Source organism: Rhineura floridana, chromosome 10, assembly GCF_030035675.1.
Source record: "Rhineura floridana isolate rRhiFlo1 chromosome 10, rRhiFlo1.hap2, whole genome shotgun sequence".
Taxonomy (NCBI): Eukaryota; Metazoa; Chordata; class Lepidosauria; order Squamata; family Rhineuridae; genus Rhineura; species Rhineura floridana.
In genome coordinates, this window is record NC_084489.1 from 25129080 (window position 1) to 25150275 (window position 21196).

A 21196-nucleotide genomic window follows, 5' to 3' on the forward strand; every position below is an offset into this window, starting at 1 on the left:
CCATACACATTTTTAAAGCACATTTACCCCTCAAAGAACCTTGGAAACTATAGTTTGTTAAGGTGCTGGGAATTGTATCTCTGTGAGGGGTAAACAACAGTTCCCAGGATTCTGTGGTGGTGGGGATGATTAAATGTGTTTTATATATATGGTATGTGTACACAGCCTAAGACTGGAAAATAAGAAACTGAGGGAAACCAAAATTGACAGATTCATCCAGCCCTACTAAACTGTCCCCCACCCCAACATTTAGACTATTGCATCCAGAGTCTAAAATTACCTAAGTCCACCACTGTGAGATGAAGGGTAAAGATGAGTTATGAAGCCTGAAATGCAGAAGCCCAAGGGATCTGTTGATCAGAACAAGCTCTTAGTCCAGGGGTAGAGAACCTGTGGTCCTTCAGATGATGTTGGAATCAATCCAGAGAACACATACTGCCTGTCCTGAAAATTATTGAGTACATTTGTATCTCACTTTTCCTTTTCACTTTTCACTTTTCCTCATAAGAAAAGCATGGCTACTTTCATAGAATCATAGAGTTGGAAGGGCCTATAAGCCCATTGAGTCCAACCACACACACACATATATATAAATAAATAAGAGCATAAGAAGAGCCTTGCTGGATCAGACCAAAGGCCTATCAAATCCAGCATTCTCTTTCCCCCAGTGGCCAACTGGGTTCCTCTTGGGAAACCCACAGACAGGACATGAGGACAGTAGCCCTCTCTTGCTGTTGTTTCCCAGTGACTAATATTCAGAAGCATGCTGGAGGATCCATCTAGTGATCATGACTTGTATCCTCACTGAGTTTGTCTAATCCCGTTTTGAAGCCATGTGAGCTGCTAGCTGTCATCACCTAATCTTGTGGCAACAAAGTATTTTCGTTTGTCATAAGAAGAGCCCTGTTAGATCAGAGCAAAGACCTATCTTGTCCTGGTCCCACAGCCAGCCAGATGCCCACAAGCAGGACATGGCAGCAATTGCCCTCTCCTGCTCTTGAATCCCCAGCAACTGACATTCAGAAGCTTGCTGCCTATGATACTGGAGGAAGCATACAGCCATCATGACTAGTAGTTATCGTGACTGTCTTGAATCTCCCACCATTTGGTTTTATTGGATGACCCTGAGTTTCAGTATTATGGAAGAGGGAGAAAAACCTCTATCCAAGGAGCTCAAGGCAGCAGAGTCAAGGTTCTCTCCCTCATTGATCCTCACAACAAACATGTGAAGTGAGTAAGGATGAGAGATACCATGGCTGGGTTACCCAGGGAGTTTTATGGCTGTGTGGAGATTTGAACATAGATCTTTTCAGCCCTAGACCAATGCTCTAATGTCTAATCCACCTGCACCATACTGACTCTGAAGGAAAAAAGAAAGTGAGTGTGTGATATTGTATAAAATAATCCTGTGGATATTGGATGTATGATCCCAGGACAGCCTTCACCAATCTAGTGCCCTCCAGATCTTTTGGACTACAACTCCCATCAGCCCAGGATGGATCTGGAGGGCACCAAGTTGGCAAAGGCTGTGCTAGAGCACATGCTATTGTATATCCTTCTTCTATGCCTGGTGAGGGCTTTGAGGCTTCCGTTTCCCAGGTCGCTCTCTAGGCTTGACCCCAACATCTAGCCCTGAGAGTCCTTAATCAAACCCTGGCATTTCTGACAATAGGGAACTTAGAAGCACATCTGCGTATCCTGTGGAAGTGGCGCAGCTTGCTTTTCAGTGGAGGCAGCTCACGCTTGAAGCTGCCACTCATGGCATAATAGATCTTGAAATATCTACATGCAAATCAGGCCATTTGTCGTGGCAAATGCTTTCGTTGCCCTGCTTCATCAGATGCACAAAGTGGCCAGAGAAGAAGGTAGGTATAGATCATGGGGGGTTGCCAGCATTGGTTTTTAGCGTGTTTCTGGTGAATGCTGATGACTCAGACAATGATTGGTAGAGGGGATGTCGTGACAAGCTCTGTCTGCTTCTCACAGTAACCTATAAGAAAATGTAATGTGGTGGACAAAGTGAAAACGTAACAGTAACGCTAGCTAGCTAATTAATTCAATGAATGCACACAAACACCATGAAGTGATGACTACGAATGCAATAGACAGAGATAGATAGAGATGTAAGCCTATTCCATGCGTTCAAAGAACACATGTGGGCATAAACCATGGAGGGGGCATGGGGATGCTGAGGCATAAATCCTGAAGGGGGATTCTTTGTAGCTGAATGTGCTCCATGCACAAAGGGATTGGGAACCCTTGTGGGGAGGATTTGAAGAACATTTAGGCAACATGCAAAAACAAATAAATCATCATTCAGATCTTCCCACTCAATGCGCAAATGTTGGAGGTGAAACTGGCTGGGATGCTGACAATGCGGGCAGGGCTAGCATGCACAGCCACTTGGCACATGCCCAGATGTGTTCTCTGCTGCATGCCTGAAGAGATTAGAGAGAGAGAGAGAGAGAGAGAGAGAGAGAGAGAGAGAGAGAGAGATTTAAATCATGAATACCTCACAGAAATCACAACTGCATATGTATTGGAAGAACTCCTGCCTAGACAAGATGTATTCATGGCTATTTGCAAGTTCTGGGTGGCAACATAGCTAGAGATGATGATGATAACAATGATTATTTATATCTCACCCTTCTTCCCAAAGCAGCCCAGGGTGGCAAACACACAAATGATAAAACAATTTAAACACCTAGAAACAATTCCAGCACAGACACAGACTGGGATAAGGTCTCTACTTAAAAGGCTTATTGGAAGAGGAAGGTCTTTATTAGGCGCCGAAAAGACAACATAGATGGTGCCTGTCTTATGTTTAATAGGAAGACATTCCAAAAGGTAGGTGCCAGAACACTAATGGTCAGCTTCTTATGTTGTGCAGCATGGGCCTCCTGATAAGATAACATCTGCAGGAGGCCCTCAGCTACAGAGCACAGCAATTGACTGGGTATATAAGGGGTGAGAGGATTTTTCAGGTATCCTGGTCCCAAGCTATATAGGGCTTTGTACACCATAACCAGCACCTTGGACCTAGCCCAGTAACTAATTGGCAGTTAGGTGAATGTGGTGCTGATGGGTCTACAGATGAGTTTCCACTGAATGTAAGCACAGCCGCAGATTGACACTGCTATACATTAAATGAATACAAGCTATGCATAGCAGCAACAACAGACACTAGATAAGAGACATTGCCAAGTTCATTCAAGCCTTCTGAAGTAGAGAAGAGAACTGAATCCAAGTCTAGTCCTGAAGGAACAACATCTTATGTGATGACCATATAATTCTTTTATGTTTAGGGTGCTTATTGTATTCAAATCCCTTGAGGACAAGCATGGTTCAATGTTCTTGTTTCACACTTGATACACTGATCACTCTCTACAACAGCCGATGCATCTGTCTGAAGTGAAATCTCCTTTTGAGAGTGAAGAAGAAAGGACTGCCTGGTGGGAGGCCATTTCCCTCTCATTTTGAAATGCCACTTCAAGGTAAAACACAGCCACTGCTGTGCATGAGAGTCTATGATTCTGTCAAACAATGAATACATCCCTTAAGGTGCTGAACGAGAGCACTCAGCACACTTCAGGAGACATTATGCGCTGTAGAATAAAACCCCTGGTTGTATTTGGAGAAATCAAGTGTTGTCTTACCTTTAACCACAAGGGGGGGCTTTACACAAATGGAGAGAAAAGCAAATTAACTCCAACTGCAATTCTTCCTTCCTTTACCAACGGTAACATTTTTTCCCCCTGCATGGAGAAGATTTCCATACAGGAATGTTCGTGTATACACTATAAATAGGAAGGGTGGTGTGTTATTTTTCTCACTGTGAATATAGAGACAGAAACCCCACCTCCCAACAACACCTCAATGGCCACTGGTTCCCCATCCCTCACTGAATGGCATGCAGGATAAAAATGCACACATGTGCTTCTTGCGCACCAGTAAAATGCCCTGCAAGAAGAATCTCGATATGATCATGTGTACAATCACACTGACTTTCCTTTTTTGCAGCATTATGTCAATGCACAGATATAATTGTTGACAAGAGTTGTAGGACAGGGTGGGGAACCTGTGGCCCTCCGGATGTTGCTGAACTACAACCCCCACTATCCCTGGCCATTGGTCATGCTCGTTGGGGCTGATGGGAGTTGTAGTTCAGCAACATCTGGAAGGCACAACATGTTATATGCAGGTGGGCAAGTTCTTCACTCCTGTGTCCTCCAATCATTCAGTGCTTCAGCTTAGAGTATGCTGTAAATATGTCAAAAGAGGAGAGTCCATCGGGCTGAGACTAGGCACAGTGTGTGAGAGACTGGTGACTGAAGTGGTGCTCTCTGCAACAGAAGTCTTCTTCATGGGTAATGCCTGTGAAGGGACCAGGGAATAAGCAGGGGCTATGGGGTTACAAGTTTAGCTCTGCCCCCAAGTCATGCAGCTCCTCCTAGCCTCTCATGTTTTGAAGGATAACTTCTAAAGCAGGGAGCCTCCTTTACCTGTGTAGGGCTTCCTGAGCAACTAAGAACCCTACAGAGTTCAATCAATCCATTTACCTACATAACTGAACATCATGTATTTCAAGGATCATATTCTGTTAACTAAGAGCTCTTCCAGATCAATTTATTGAGCATCGCTCCTGATTTGATTGTAAAAAGCTTGCGCAGAGGTTAGATTATGTCCGGTCTTTCTTGAGCATTCATTCTGATTTGCTTGCATGATGCTTATATGTGATCCCTTTAATTGCTCATTCATCTCACACTTTGCAGTACATTATCCTTGTCCCTTTCCTAAATGCAAAAACTCTAGGGGTTTTTTTAAGTGGATTTCTTGCACCAAGGCAACAGAACGCTTTGATTCACTTTAACTGTGTAAACGTAGATTTTCAGTATGTGCTTCAATCCCTGCAGCAAGATACTGACAGTCCAGAGCCAACCTCACACACTTTCTTTAAGTCTTTATATCCCTCTTCTCCAGGCAGCTATCCTCCACAGACAACTTACAACATAACCAAAGCAGGATAAAACAAATGCATATCGAAACAGTATTACAAACACTTGTCACAAAAACAATTTAAAATATCAACTGCATAATAAATCCATTAAACTCTAGACAGCAGCGTTCAAAACATCCCAATCCAGACCAGCAAAGATAAAACTGTTACTACTCTGTAAAACTTCAGGTCAGCATCCACAGATATTTATTTATTTATTTATTAGATTTATATCCTGTCCTTCCTCCCAGTAGGAGTCCAGGGCTGAAAGCAGATTGGAACAAAAAGGTCTTTAAGGCCAGTTTAAAATCAACTAAAGAGAGGGGTCAAACATCCTGTGAGAGGCAGTGGTGACTGGTGCCCATTGGGACAGATAGGGCAGAAGGCAGGGAGGCCAACAGTAGGTGGAGCCAGAGCCAATGGCAGGCGGAGCTAACTAATGCTAGTTTGTCCCCATCCTTCTCCCTGTTGAGTTCTATAAAGGCAACATTGTCACTATGGAGGAGGAAGGTGACAGCCAGTGCCACTCCCCTGGACTGGATGTAACTAAGAAGGCAGACAGGTAGGGGCTGGCTGAGGGCAGACTGAGATTGGCAGTGCAGAGCCCCATTTACCATAGTGGACCAGCCTCCACTAGAGATGTGAATGTCCAGGAAAAAAATGGAAAAATTGGGACACACACACACACACCAGTTTCTTTTTGCTTTTTCTGCTTTGTCCAAGATGGGGGTCACCACTGAAAAGGCCCCACCTCTTGGGCCTGCCAATGTAATTGACTTTTATATATTGAAATGATTACATGATCATCGAAAGGCATGGGAGTTTTGTTGTGGTTGTGTATTTGTCTTCTCAGTGCATTTTCTCTTAGGAGCTAATGCGTTTAGACTGTAACTAGCAATTTGTATAGCTTTCTTAAGCGAGCAAGGAACCACTAGGATATTTACATTCAGATCGCTTTGCAGCAAGGAGTTCATTCCAGAATCACAACACCCAAGTGAACATTCTTTAAGCACTAAGACCAATCTAAACATTTGAATATCATAACATATGGTAGAGTCCTACTGAGACTGTACCACTTCAGAAAGCAGATGGAAGCTGATAGCATTGGATACTCCATCATGAAAAAAAAGCAGACAAACTTGCACACTGAAAATTAGAATGCATTCTCAGCTAGTCCCTTCTACCTGATGGACTAGCTTTCCACAGGCAAGGAATTTTTGACATAGGCAGCATTCAGTCTCACAGTACTTCATATGGATTCTGAAATGGTAGAGTTCCATGTGACCCTCCTGACTATTTATTTATCATTGATTCATAAAATGTAGTCACATTTCTGTGACTTATGATGATCAAAGTGTCTTACAACACATAAGCTGTTTAAAAAAATTAGCTCAATTACTAACCACCTAATCCCAAAATTGCCATTCTCTTTGTTTTTGACCTTGATGCTGCCCAAGACTTCACAATCTTTTCTTTTTAATGCACTAAACATTGTATTCCAACAAGAGGTAGACACTGGAGAGGAGGCAAGCCAGGGACAACAGTTTAGTGACACAGACGCCTTTGTGCTGCTTGCTTGGCCAGAGGCAGGGACAGTTCTGCAGTACAGAAATTGCAGCAGCTGTGCATCACTTTGTCTGCAAAGGACATCCCAGTGACAATGCAATCAGGGCCATAGAACGGAGAGTGTTACAAGCAAAGCATGATGGGATCTGCAGCAGAAAAGACCATAGGGTGCCATTTGACACCCTGCTAGAGTGTTGCTTCAAAATACATTTTTTCTTACAAAACCTAGGATGCATTATTGTTCACATTATAAGTAGAGTGTCTACCCTGAGAGTCACTCTCAAGATCTGCAACAACAGCTGCAGAGGTTTGGGCTTGTTTTAGTAAACTCTGCAGATCTTTCAAGTCTACAAACCGACCAACCTCATTTCTGCCCCCTTTTCTGGATCCCTAATGTCCCAGGGCCCCCCTCACTTAACCTTATCTATTTATCCATCCATCCATTATCTCTGTTAAGCAAAGAGGATGCTCTTCTCCAGATGTAAATGAATCATTCATCTATTCCCAGCATGAGGTTCATCTTTATCACTTCCAGGTAGCTGTGAGTGTGATCGGAATGAAAAGAACATGAGGCTCTGGATGACGACAGGCGATGTACCATCCTCTACCTTAGTACAAAACAAGATAGGCAACTCATTCACTCTGCTGAACTTCTGGAGTCCATCTAACCCTTGGAACCTGGGGTGGGGAGGGGGGCCTCTGTGGCCACAAATGATCTTTTGCAAGCCTTCCTGTGTCCACTTTCAGCTTCTCACAGAAGGTCAAATCGTCAAAAGAGAGATCCTCCACACACCAAGGCCCATTTGTGAACACTTTGCAACAAATGCATTTTTTTAAATAAAAAAATGGATAATTTTCCTCTGCTGTTGCCTTCTTGGAAAGCCGATTTGCTCTTTCTCATCTAGATGCGAGGACAAGGCTGCCCCTTTGGGGTTGCAGATGAACAGGATGGTCGGAGGAAAATGTAACTAAAAAAAGAAAAGAAATGATGTACAGAACCATCAGGAAAGTACTGAAGGAGAGCAGATGGGCATTGCTGGTTAGGCCTATTTGCATCTGGAATGTTCCACCAGTGCTGTTCATCTTTCCATATAAGCCTTTTTTTTCAATATGGATTTTCATTATCATGGATGCCTTTCTTTTCTTTTCCAGACAAAGATCTGACTCAGAGATTGTGTGGGAGGCTGCAGCCACAATATAAATCAGAGCTCACACTGCCTGGAATTCATCCCAGTGTTTTAATATGTCTGGTCTCTCTGGTGCTAGCAGGCAGCTCTCAAGGGGTTGTAAATGGGGTGAGGGGGGGATACCAACCTCTTGCTAAGAAGAAATGTCTCACTTCTCTCCAGAGTGCTGCATAGAGCACTGAGGGCTGAGCTAGAAGCCTGGCTTTTATGGCAGGGAGAAAGTCAGAAAGATAAGTCAGAATCCCTTGGCATCCAGTCAGTGTGAGTTTGACCCAGATAGCTGGGATAGTTATTTAGATATAGAGTATACGAGTGGGATCTGCAATAAAGCATTGTGGTGTAGAAGGTTCCAGGCAACCATTCCAGGATACTCCATTCCATTCCTCCTCCCACTGAATTTTCTCCCCCGAGCTCAGCAAACATTCACCTTTGCATGCCCACTGAGAAGGCTCAGTCCTAATTGGGCTGTTATCAGATTCCTCCCACCTGTTTCCCCCCCTAAAGATATTTTGTATTTCTGCTAATCATGGAGCAGGGGTGTAGTCATCCCAGGGTCTTTGGGGGTCTTAGACCCCTTACGTTTTGGGGAGCCAGGTCCCAGCAGGGTCCCTATATTTCTGGCATCCTATGAGCCAATCAGCATGAAAGAGGAGTGTGTTGGCTACTGACAAGAGTCTTCTAACTTGCTTCCTTGTTATTTCCTGCAGATTGGAGTCAGTCAGCGTGAAAGGAGATGAGTCAGGCACTGAGAAGACTCTAGCAGCAAGTAGATAAGCTTGTAAAAACAGAATTCCATAATTCAAGCAACATCTCTGACAGCGAGAAAGGACAGTCAAATGGTGACAGTGACAGAGAAACAGAAAGCAGTATTCAAGCCTGGCCAGATTATTCTATAATCTTAGACAGCTGTATAATCTTAGAAGGGGCATGACTGTGATTATTATGAAGGGACCCCACACTTCTGAATTTGCCACTACCCTTCTGCCTTGGGGTTCCACCAAGTCTGCTGTTGTGCATGGACAGTGCCATTTTGGCTACATGGGGATCCACCCTTGGAGATCTCTGTTTATTCGGGCTATTCTAGTGACTTACACTGGTATGATGCTCATTCTCTCTCAGCTGGGAGCTCTGGAACCTACACCTCAGTTCTGCATGTGGTGGTGCTTGATCAGCACCAAACCACAATTCTCAGGAATCCTAGGGGGACTTGGCGTTGAAGACTTCCTCCCATCTGAATGCCAGGTTCTGAATGGGTTCCAAAGGTCACCACATTTTACTTACTTACTTTCTTACTTACTTATTAGATTTATATCCTGCCCTTCCTCGCAGTAGGAGCCCACATGTAGATCATGCAAAAGCAATCCATTCTTGATGTGACTAAGGCAAATTAAGCCTGCCTTTTCTATACGCAGGGGCAGTTGGCACACCAGCCAATGCTGGGCAAGAGGACTCCTGGTCACAGTCTTAGCCTGGAAGTCAGGGAGGAAGGAGAGGTCCTGGAGTGTTCCCAAATAGCACACCTATGCTTTCGAGGGGAGTGCAAACTCATCCAGGAGCACTCTGCCTTGTCTGCATTATGCTTCAATTAGATAATTCATACCCAATCCATGACTACTTCCAGACTCCAATTCAAGTCTTCCAAGGTCTTCCTAGACTTCAGCTGAGAGAGAGAAACAGGTGAGGAAAAAACTACAGAATAATTCTGGTATGTTGGTTAGCTTCTCCTCTGCTCCATGCCTCCTCCTCCTCCTCCTCCTCCTCTCTTTATTTCATTTACATATCACTTTCCATGAGGCATCTCATTGCTATTTACAGTACAATAACATACAGTATATAAAACGGTCACATATATAAAAACAATTAAAATATATAAATATAAAAACAATTTAAATCAACAGCAATCAATTCAAATCCAAGACAGATACCAACTGGGAATAAAGATTGTAGAAGGCTTGTTGAAAGAGGAATGCCTTTAGCAGGCACCAAAAAGACAAGAAAAGAATTGTCTCTTGCTTTGGGCACTGAATGTAAAATGGAAAGGTAGGTTGTATTGATTTAGTTAAAATTGGTTTGCTTGTTTGTTAAGTAAAATTATTTAAAATATTCTTATATATTTATTCACAAGACTCTACATTATTTATTTATTTAAACAATGGTAATGTGTTTATATATTTATTTAAAATATTTTACATAATTTACATAAGGCTGCGTTTCTGGGCAAATGGCCATCCAAAGTGGCTTACAATCAAACAAAAGATCAAACAAACAAACAATCCATCTTTAAAAATGTAAGTTTTTAAAATATATATATATAAAGCCCAACAGCATGTCTAAAGCAGAGATCATTAGGCACCTTATTTGGATTCAAGATAAATAAACCTTAGCTATACTGCCAGCTTAGAGGAGGGGCACACACAATATTGAGATCAGAAGCTCACATACATGGGTTGAAACACTGTGTGACATTTCCACAAGGGAGTTCCACAGTAACGTAGGTTGCTATGTAGTTTCGAGCCAATTAATTGAGATAATTGGATAATGCATATCTGTGTGAGAAATTCTGAGCCATATACAGCCACGAGAATAAGCGGGGCATGGAAGAAGAGGTCTGTGTCCTTGGGACTGGGGCCAGAGGGAAATCCGGCACTCAGAAGACAGCCAGAGGGCACATAGTAGTCTGCGATCATACTGCTGGTCAAAGGAAACCTACAGGCTGCCTAGATGGGTGGAATTACCCAGAAGACTGAGAGCACATCATAAAGACAAAATCTTCTGACCGACAGCCCTTGATCGCTCACCACATAGAGCAACAGAGCTGCATAGTGTAGTGGCTAAGAACTGAGCTATGAATCAGCAAGTGTTTGGTTCAAATCTCCCCTCTGCCTGGAAATCTCAAAGTGGCCTTAAGCAAGTCACATTTGCTCAGTCTCAGCCCCCGCCTCCTCTGCAATATGGGGTAATAACAACACTGATTTACGTTACAGGGTTATTGCTGTTATAAGGATTACAAATGAGATCATAAGACGTCTTTGAACACTTGAGCGCATTATGTTTTATACCAATGTTAAGCATTATTATTGTAGTGTATTGGCCCTCCAGGCTTGCCATACCACGAACAGCTGAGTCAGACCCAGGCTGTGGCAGTTTCAGTTCCAGGCCTGCCTTACAAGCAGCACCATGCTGTGGGCCTTGTCCTCTGTATATAATTAGTTATAGTAAAGTTCTTGTTATTGTTAGATCCTCTGTGTGGCCTCTTCCTTCATGATACTTTTCAATGGCACAAGGTGTTATGTGTTGTGTCAGGAGAAAACTTGCAAGGCATCGGTCCCAGTCACCTTCTACAATCCGTTTCAATGCATCCTTTGTTGTTCTGGCCATCCTCTTGGCCTGGCCATTGGTTGCTGGATGAAAAGGGGCTGAAGTGACATGCCAAATCAGTTCATTATCCAGGAATGTGCAGAATTCCGCAGATGTGAACTGAGCCCCGTCATCTGAGACAATGGTGTTTGGCAACCCATGTGTTGTGAAAAGCCTGCGTAAGGTCTTGATAACAATATGAGATGTCACTGACGATACCGGAACCACTTCTAACCATTTGGAGTATGAATCAACAACAATCAAGAAAGTTTGTTCCTGGAAGGGGCCTGAAAAGTCGATTCCCATGGGTGCACTGGGGCATGTGGTGGAGCTGGTCTTGAAACCTGACACTTCTCACATCTCTTGATGCATTCTTCAGTCTCACTGTCCATCTTGGGCCACCATACATAGCTGGCTCTGGAAGGAGCCCAGATGAGCTATTAATGAACAGACAACTAACAATTCTGCTTGATCAATTGCATCCTGACTTGACCGAGGACTGACCAAGGGAGTCCGTTGCAGTTCAAGAACCTGCATGGGTGTTCACCCCAGGTGACCCAGTGTATGTCAGGAACTATGGTGCTGGTGAAACATGGATTCCTGCCACTGTGACCCAAGCCACAAGCCCATTGTCCTACAGGGCTCAAACACCAGACAGCCATGTGCTATGCTGACATGTGGACCAGATAAGAGGACGAAGCCCAGCTCCATCAGTTCTCTCTGAGGGTGCTGGAAATACTCAAGCGGAAAGAGAAAATGAGCCAGTGGCTGCTCCTAATGCCAGACGAGAGCAGTTGCGCCTGGACCCTGAAGTGGACCAGCATGAACCACAGCCAAATGGGGAACTAGGGGATGCACCATCAGCTTCAATGCAAAATTGTCATAGATCGACCCACACCAGGGCTCATCCCAAATACCTTCAGGACTATGAGAGCTGGGGGGGAGGGATGTGGTGCATTGGCCCTCCAGGCTTGCCATACCAGGAACAGCTGAGTTAGGCCCAGGCTGTGGCAGTTTCAGTTCTAGGCCTGCCTTACAAGCAGCACCATGCTGTGGGCCTTGTTCTCTGTATATAATTAGTTATAGTAAAGTTCTTGTTATTGTTAGATCCTCTGTGTGGCCTCTTCCTTCATGATACTTTTCAATCAACATCATCATCATCCAAAAGTGTCTGGTTCTAAAACTTGCATGTCCTGATTCTGCAGCTGGATCCCCCATCTTCAGGTACCGAGGACTCTGAAGCAGAAGAGGAAGGGCGCAGAGGGCCAGCCCCAGAAACACAGCTGCCAGATAAGCCACGGGTGCCTGTGCCCCAGACTGAGCATGTCGGGTTCCCGTCCTCAGATTCAGAGAACTCCATTGCAGAAGTCCCAGTGAGATCTCCCCTGCACCATCAGAGCAAACGACTGATGGAGTGAGCAGGGTCCCTTTAACTGAAAAGGCACCTTTCAGTGAGGGCGGAGCTAATAAGAGAGATGCAGCAGCTACTGTTATCTAGGGCTCAGCCTCAGTTTCATGCTTGCTGAAGTGATATCAAAACCCTACTTTCCTCGAACATAGCCTGAGCTCACCCTTGTCCCTACCCTGAGCTTGTATCGCCTTGCGTCCAACCTTTCCAGGAGTGATCAGCACTTGCCTCACAACACACCAGCTGATATAAGTGTAGCTTGTGTCTGCCATATGTTATCTAGGGCCTTAATCCACACACATACATCCCCTGAGTTAGTGTGCTTGCTCAGTGGAACTCAGCAGCTTCACATGGGCCTATGAGGGAAATATCCCTCCTCCCTAGGCATGAGAGGGGCTTTGCTATTGAGTTTGATATGAGTTTTAACTCTGTTTCAGGCACACCTGTTTGAAAACTCAGTAGACATGAGAGTTATACCTTGTCTCAGTTTCCTATACCATGTGCTTTGTTTGTCTTTCTCTCCGGCACTGCCTTTCCTTTCCTTTCCCTTTTGTTACTAGATGTTGCTAAAAACATCAGCAACAGCTGAGGTGACGTGTAGCCTTATCTTTCTGTGACAGACTGCCTTTAAGGGTCCATGAATATCAGAGCTGTCAACCAACCAAAGTTTTATTAGACCATTAATTGTCTTGCTTTAAGCAGATTAATCAATGAATGAACTAATTAAATTAGATATTACACTATTTTTTTCTCAAAGGCGACATTGCTGGGATATTTAATAAGGGCATCAGCTCCCGCTGGCTGAGATCAAATCTGCACAAGTTATTTCTCGAGTACCTCTGTTGTCTTGTGCCAACTAGAATGGACATCTGATGGATTTTGCCTGCCTTGATAGATTGTTTCTGATCAGCATTTTATGACCTGGGATGTAGGATCACCACTGAATTTTACTAAAATTTATGGTTCCTTCAAAGCACAAAAATGTTCTGAAACTGCAGGCAGACTAACAGACATTCATATTTGCTTTGGTCATAACTACCTCATTCAGGAAGTGTCATTTTTAATGTTTCCAACAGCACCATGGGAACATGCAATCTATATTCTTGCAAGAACTTTATTCTTAGGATATTCTAACTCTTTCACACACCTTCCATTATTTCCTCAAATCCCACAATAACTGTTCTGCCAACAATGAGTCACGTTTAAAATGATGATTATATCCATGAGTGAAGCATATCTGTAACAATGTCTACAGCCTTAATGTTACAAAACACGGATGTGATTGTAAATGAAACATGCATGAGTAAACAAACAAACCACATCCAAGGCTTTTTGTTAAAGAAATGGCAATGCAAACAAAACTGACCAAAATGCAAAATTAGAAGACAAACTTTCTGCATAAATTTATTTATTTATTTATTTATATCCCACCCTTCCTCCAAAAGGAGCCCAGGGCGGCAAACATAAAAACCAAACAATTTAACAAGGAAAGAAAAGTGTTTTAAGCATACCAAAATCACACTTAAAACATTTTAAACACAATTAAATTAAAAGTATTCCAAACATTCTAAAACACAGTTAAAATATTCTAAAAACACAGTTACAAACATTATTCCACCAGTGATCTTCAAGTTGGCAGGAGCAGTCCTCTTCTGCCATCAAATGCCTGGGTAAATAGGGACGTTTTCAAATTGCTTCTGAGTCAAAAGTGATGGAGACAGACACACCTCACTGGGGAAGGCATTCCACAGATGGGAAGTCACCACTGAGAAGGCCCTGCCTGATTAGAGCAGTGCTCAAGATCAGAAAACAGAAGTGAAAAATGAAACTTGCCCAGGATTTTCCTGAAAGCATAAGGTATAGTAAGAGTATACCTAAAGGGTTTAAGGCTTCACTAGGCTTTGAATATATTTTTGCACTAATCTCCAAGTCTTTGGTTCTAGAACTATCAAAGAAAGACTGATAAATCAGACTTTTATGGTCAATCTTAGAGCCCCTCCAGACATCCTTTTTGATTTGTGCTCCTGATGCTTTGGGATAGTTGTATGTGACCCCACTTTTAATACTGTTTGTATCTGCAAGGGTTTCAGAGCAGTCATACTGCTTTGTTTCCAGTCAGTGTATGTTCCAGAGCTTCCTGATGAAATCCTATAACTTTTTATTCCAGAAATGTTCCAGGGTGTTTTTTTGGTCCCACTTTTATTGCATTATAGAGCAAAAATGCCCCTCCAGGTGGCAGTAATGTGGTAGCACTGGGGAAGCATCACAGGATAACTCATAAAGTAGAATGATTTGTGGACAGTCCAGTATTAGTCCACCACTAATGCACTATTATTGCATCAATGACACATTGCAGAATGCACCTGCAGGAAAAACCCCACAGGTCTGGAGAGGTTCTTAGAATCAGAGTTGGAGGGGGCCTTCTAGTCCAGCCATATGCTCAGTTCAACCCCCTGATTGATAAATCCTCAATACAGGATGACTGGCCAGTCTCTGCAGAACATCTTGCTACTTTTACTTGCTAATCAAAGTGATCTGTACTGGACCAAAAAAATGACATTCCATGGGGATAAATGTAAAGTCCTGTATTTAGGTACAAAAAGCCAAAGTCACAAGCATAGGAGGAGGGAGGCCTGGCTTTGCAGCAGTACATGTCAGAAAGATCTAGGTGTCCCAGTTAGTCACAAGCTGAACATGAGCCAGCTGTGTGATGCAGCTACTAAAAAGCTGATGCATTTTTAGACTGCAGTAGCAGAAACACAGTGTTCAGATAACAGGAAGTGACTCTTCGGCTCTCTTCTGCTGGTCAGAACACATCTGGAGTACTGAATCCAGTATTGGATGCCACATTCTACAAAGTAACGTGGCAAACTGGAGCATATCAGAGGAGCCTTAAAATGCACATCTGATTATTCCTTCCCAATCAGAGCTCCCAAGCGGGGCGATCTCTGCTGAAAGTGGACCTTGAAGTCAGTGCGGATCAGCTGATCGGTGCTGACCTCAAGCATTCCAGGGATTGGGTATAATCTGGAGTTTCTGACTGGGAACTCTGGAGTGTGGCCAATCCCTGCCAAAAGCAGAGTTTGAAGATAGCAGTAATCAGTTGAACCTCTGTTATTTCAAGCTCAGCAAGGATTGACTACACTCTGGAGTTTCCGAATGGGAACTTTAGAGTGTGGCTGATCCAAGCAGGGCTTGATCGCCCATGACTTTAAGCCCCATCTGGATCAGCTGGGAGTCTTCCTTTGCACAAAGGAAAAATAGGTCACCTGACATCATGGTGACATTAGATGATTGACAGGAGAGTGGCCCATTAGGGGTAGGAAAGTTTCAATATGGGCTTGAAAGATTCCCCACCCTGCTGTATCAAAAAAGCCTCTTGTATACAAAGTCAGACTTGGTGTATATTATTTCAAACACTGCTCAGAAACACTTTGACAACTGAACCGGCTAGTACTTCAGTACTTACAGCTGAGCAGCAGGAGCAGATCTAGATGAGCAGCCTGACAAGAGGAGTTTATGTCAGAAAAATCATACTTCTGGATTAGAAAACAGTGGCATCATCATCATCATTATATCATCACCTTCAACACACGTCTCGATGTACAAAATGTAACAAAAACAGCTAAAACCAATATAGAAAATAGCAGCAGATTAAAAAAAACACCAAGTAGGCAGCTATGGCAGAGACCATATGGAATGTTCTCCTGTCCAGATTGTTTTGTTGTTGTTGCTTGTTATCTGCCCTTTTTATACCCTGCCCTTTGCCTAAGGCAGCTTACAGTTAAAAAATACATAAAAAAACCAAGTTAGAGAAGAGCTGGAAGGAAATGGCTTGGGTGCAGGAAGAATGCTAGACAATGTAGCTGGTATGTTGGAGAAATTATTAAGCGATCAAAGAGGGATGCTTGGGGTGCAATCCAACTCGCACTTATGCCAGGCTGAGGGGAGTTGGATGTGGCTACACCAGCATCAGTCCCTCAGCCTGGCTCAGCTGGGACTCAGCCAGCCCAGCCCGGCTCAGCTGGGGCTCAGCCAGCTTAGCCAACACTGGCTTAAGTGAAGCCTGTGTAAGCTGGCGTAAGGCCCAAAAAAGGAGCATTCTGGGGGCATGTCGAGGGCATGTCACGGGAGGGCTGAGGTGGGGGGGGGACAAGCCACATCCAACTCATGTTCACAGGGCTCCTGTAGGGCCCAATTCAGGCAAAAGTTACGCAGGGAAAAACATCGGTCTAAAAAAATGAATACAATAGAAGTCAATGGAGAAGGCTTACTCCTCAGTAGGGGTATTTGGGAGAGCAGGCTTCTACTTTCTGGTCCCTGCATGCAGCTCCCAGTTGAGCCAGAGTTCAGCCAACCCAGAGGCTCCTGAATGGCAACTGGATGGGGCAGAACTTTAGGCCAGCTTCTCTTGCGCTGGCACCACTCATGCTGGCTTCCCCTGAGTTGGATTACTATGCCCGAGTGTTATGAGTGTATAACGCATGGGCTAAGAGAATGGTAGGGAATTCAAAGGTGAGTGCTATGGATAGTGTGAGAACACAACATAGATAAAACAGCATGTGAGAAAACTGAAAGCTGGTATAAAGACGAATGGTCATCTGCCAGCAGCGGTTGTTCAAGTATGTCTTGCTCTGTTCTGCTCTAGTTAGTAGGGGCTCATCCACACTGGCATTTACTGTGGATTTGAAGCTGCTTGTGTCTCTGTTCTGTTTCTGCAGCATGGACACAATGTTCTCTTCATCCAAGTGGCAGCCCACACTCCCCTCCCCCCCAGCCAAATTTGGATTTTCCTGATCCACAGATAATCCAATAAGGATCAAGAAAACCCAAGATAAAATTGCATGTTACCCAACTGTGGAAGCATTGAAACACATTGTGTGTGTGTGCTTGTTTACATGTGTGGTGACATTTCACATCGCCACATCACTTACTTCCAATTTGTTGCAGCTGAAAAGAAAGGATGTAGCCTGACTTTTTCCACAGGTTGTTGCTAAAAGCACATTCATGGCATTAAAAATTTTTTTAAATAGCTCTCTTGTGCAAAACTGCTTTTGCACAAAACAGCTGTATTAAAAAATCAAAATGAAATTTGGCCTTGCAGGTACAGGAGGCAGGAAAGGAAAAGGAGAGGCATAAAACTGCAAGTGCTCATGTGTGGACAAAGGCACACAAACACACAATGACCCATGTACACATAAATCCCTAGTGTGAACACAGCCTAGGTTTAGTATTCTACTTGATCTGAAATGAATCAGGTTACTGCACCAATCCATCCCATTACACTGTGAATTTGCTGCCTGTTTTTAAAATTATCACTTCATTCTATAATCTTGCAGGCACTATCAGCTGTGCTGAATGATCTTCTCAAGGTGAGAACCTCCTGCACTCCAGCATGTAATTTCTCTGCATAGAAAAGCTTTTATATCTGTCAGCTAGCATAGAGGGATTCAGCATGCTGTATCCTTAAAATCACACATGCGCGCATACACTTTATAGCTGAGTGTTGTATGCAAACATTGAGTATTGAGAAGCATTCTGTTCAACCGGCTGTACAAAAAAGCACAATGCCATTTGCATTCTGAAAGGAGAATCCCAGAGAACAGAAGGTTCTCATTCCTTTTCAGTCCCCTTTGGTGGAGAGAAAACATTCGTTTACCATTGCTGCCCCTTGAATTATTCATGGAAGCTGTGTGGCTGGTTTTCCTCTCATCTGCCAGGAAGCTGACATTTCCCTTTGGTCTGGAATTGTAATCAGAGTAATCAGCAGTCCATTAAAGATCTCAACACGTCAGTCACAGACTGTGTTTGACAGCATTTGGAACAGAGCAGTGTGAGGAGAGCACTAGCCCCTAGTCTTGGGGCTGCTCTCCCATTAGGGGCTTTGCCATCATGTTGGCACACCACTTTTGTTTAAAGAGGCAGGATAAACAACCTTGAACTCTGAGCATATGATGCTTGCTGGTGCCTTCTTGTCATAGATACTATTCTTCATTCACAACGTTGTTCATAGAGGCAGTACTGCTACAGTGGGAGGGATCATAGCTCAGTTGTAGGGTACATGTCTTGCATGCAGGATGACGTGAAAGACATCTGCCAGAAACTGTACAGAGACACTGCCAATAAGAGTGGACAATACTGGGCTAAATGGACAAACAGTTCAGCCTAGAATAAGGCAGATTCCTACGGTCTATGGATAGTACTTCCAGAATCCTGTCAGAGGCTGAAGCAGGAGATCTACTGTCTGGGAGCCATAATGCTAAGACTGCAGTAAGCAGAAGGGAAAGCTAGGTTGTGTATCCATGCTCTCTTTGTCAGGTCTTGTGGGTTTAGAATTAAGAGCACTGATTCTCAACTGCATGAATCAAAGCTTGGCCCTGATGGTGCAGCACTCACTTGGCAGTATGTGGCATCTCATGTCAGAGTCAAGCTCAGGAAGAGGGACTATAGCAACAGCTACAGTCAAGATTAGGGCTCTACTAGTGTGCCAGTTTGGCCAAGTACCTAAACGCTCAGTTTCTACTTGGAAGCAGCTGGCATTCCATGGATCTGCTCCTACTCTTCTGGACAGCTCCTCTCCTGCTCAATATCAAACTCTGTAATTGCTGGCTCTGCTGGACAGCTCCCCTGCCTTGCTTAGAAGACCAGAACGGAACATTATTTGAGCTTGGTCCTCCGAAACCTGTGATCCCCATAGCCAAAACCATAGCATTGACACAGTTCCAAAATACGGCATGCTCCCTTGGTCTGGACAAGCTATCAGTAAGAGAATGTGAACAGGAAAAAGGCAAGAGCAAACATAACCCCCAGAATCTGTTTTCAGTGCCAAAATGTAGCCTCACGGGCAATTGATGGATAATGAAGAAAACAAGTGGGACTGGCAACAGAATGTTTTGGTGTGGGATGTGCCCTGTTCAGAGTTTCAGCTACTCCATTTCCTACCCTCTCTCCCCTCATCTAGTTTCTGTGCCTCCCCAAAATAAGTCAGCATTCCATGCCCACTGAGCAACACTCTTCCATTTTTCTCACCCTAAAGATTTTCTGTACAATCCTTGGGGTTTCACCCAAGCTTGCTGATACCTCCCTCTTGTGTGGGAGGCGGTGCCATTGTGGCTACATAAGCAATGGCACTCACAACCTGAACATCAGGCTGATAGAGGGAATGAGAGTGCCTTTAAACACGGGCATAGTGCCTTCTTCTAAATACCACATTGGGCATTAGCAGGGAAGAGCTTTCAGGTCAGAATAAAAGCCTCCGAGATACACACGACTTAAGCCAATTACACACTGTGAAGGCTGCCCTGAAAAACAAGGAAGGTTTGAGGAGGAATTTAAATAGGGCTGACTTGATGGACAGTGTATGATTTGTTTGTTTTTAGCAGAAGTGCAGTGCATATGCATACAGAGACACAGTCTGAAGATGGGAGTGGGAGGACTGAGAAAAGTTAATTCCAAGACATTGCTGGAAGCAATGGTGGCTGTGAGTCCATTTCGGTAGGGCAGTGGAATCTGCTCTGTGTTTCAGTCCAGACTTTCAAGGAGCTGTCCAAGCTGCTGAAGTTTCCTTGCCCCTCCCTTTCTTTCATGCTCACATACACATACTACACAGTGATACATGACCTTGGTGTTAAAGGTCAATGTGAAGTGTACACTGGCAAGTATTCCCTGCAGAAGACAGAATCATGTATTACCCACTCTGTCTTCCAACATGATCTGGGTGCTTAAAGACTCATAGCAATATATCTTTCCTGTCTACAGTCACCAGCCCATCCCTTCACAGTATATAAAGATTCACAGCTGGAACTCTGTTTTAGATCTGCTTAATGTCCACAGGAGCCTGTTGAGAAAGACTATTGATTCTCACAACTGTTGCCCTTTCTGCATTGTATATATATATTTTAAAGGACCCTAGCTCTTACTTCTAACAATTATTATAATAATAATTTATTATCTGGTATTTCATTCATTAAAAGGGCAGATAATGGTTTAAAAGCACCTGATACAATTGGACTGATGAAGGTAAGTAGCACTCTGGATAGGAGTCCACTTTGGAACCATACGTAAACCCCTCTTCGGAGAAAGAGTTGAGGCAAAAGTGAAATGAACAAATGAATACATTTGTAGCTCTTCCCTGAATGCTTCATTTGTTTAACTGGTAAGGCCATGCCAAAGTGTTTTGTTGTTGTTATGTGTCATTGTGAACATTTAAAAAATAAAACACCTCTGAGAAACCACTGTACGTATGGTGATCTGACACCCATATTCCCAATAGCTGCTGGCACAGGTACAAAGTTTCTCCAGCAATCAGGGGGCTCACATGGTGAGTACCTGTTACAACCTCCCCTCCAAATAGAAGGCCATCACACAGAACCATTTTGCAGGAGAATTGTATTTGCATGCACACATCCCTTCTTACGCATCCATCTTCCTCCCACTGTTGTCTTTTTCCTACCTAATATTAGGCACTAAACAAAACATGTATTTCAAAGCAAAGATGCTGGAAAGGATGAATTTCCTGAATTTAGAGGTGTCTGGACTGAAGAACTCTCTTTTCCATTATGAACAGAGATCGCCATCTTCAGCCTCTCACTTCTTGAGTTTAGGCAGATGGCAAGTGGAGACACAGGGCCCTTTCTGTGGTGGTACCACGTATTTAGAGCACCCTTGCTAGAGATATTTGCT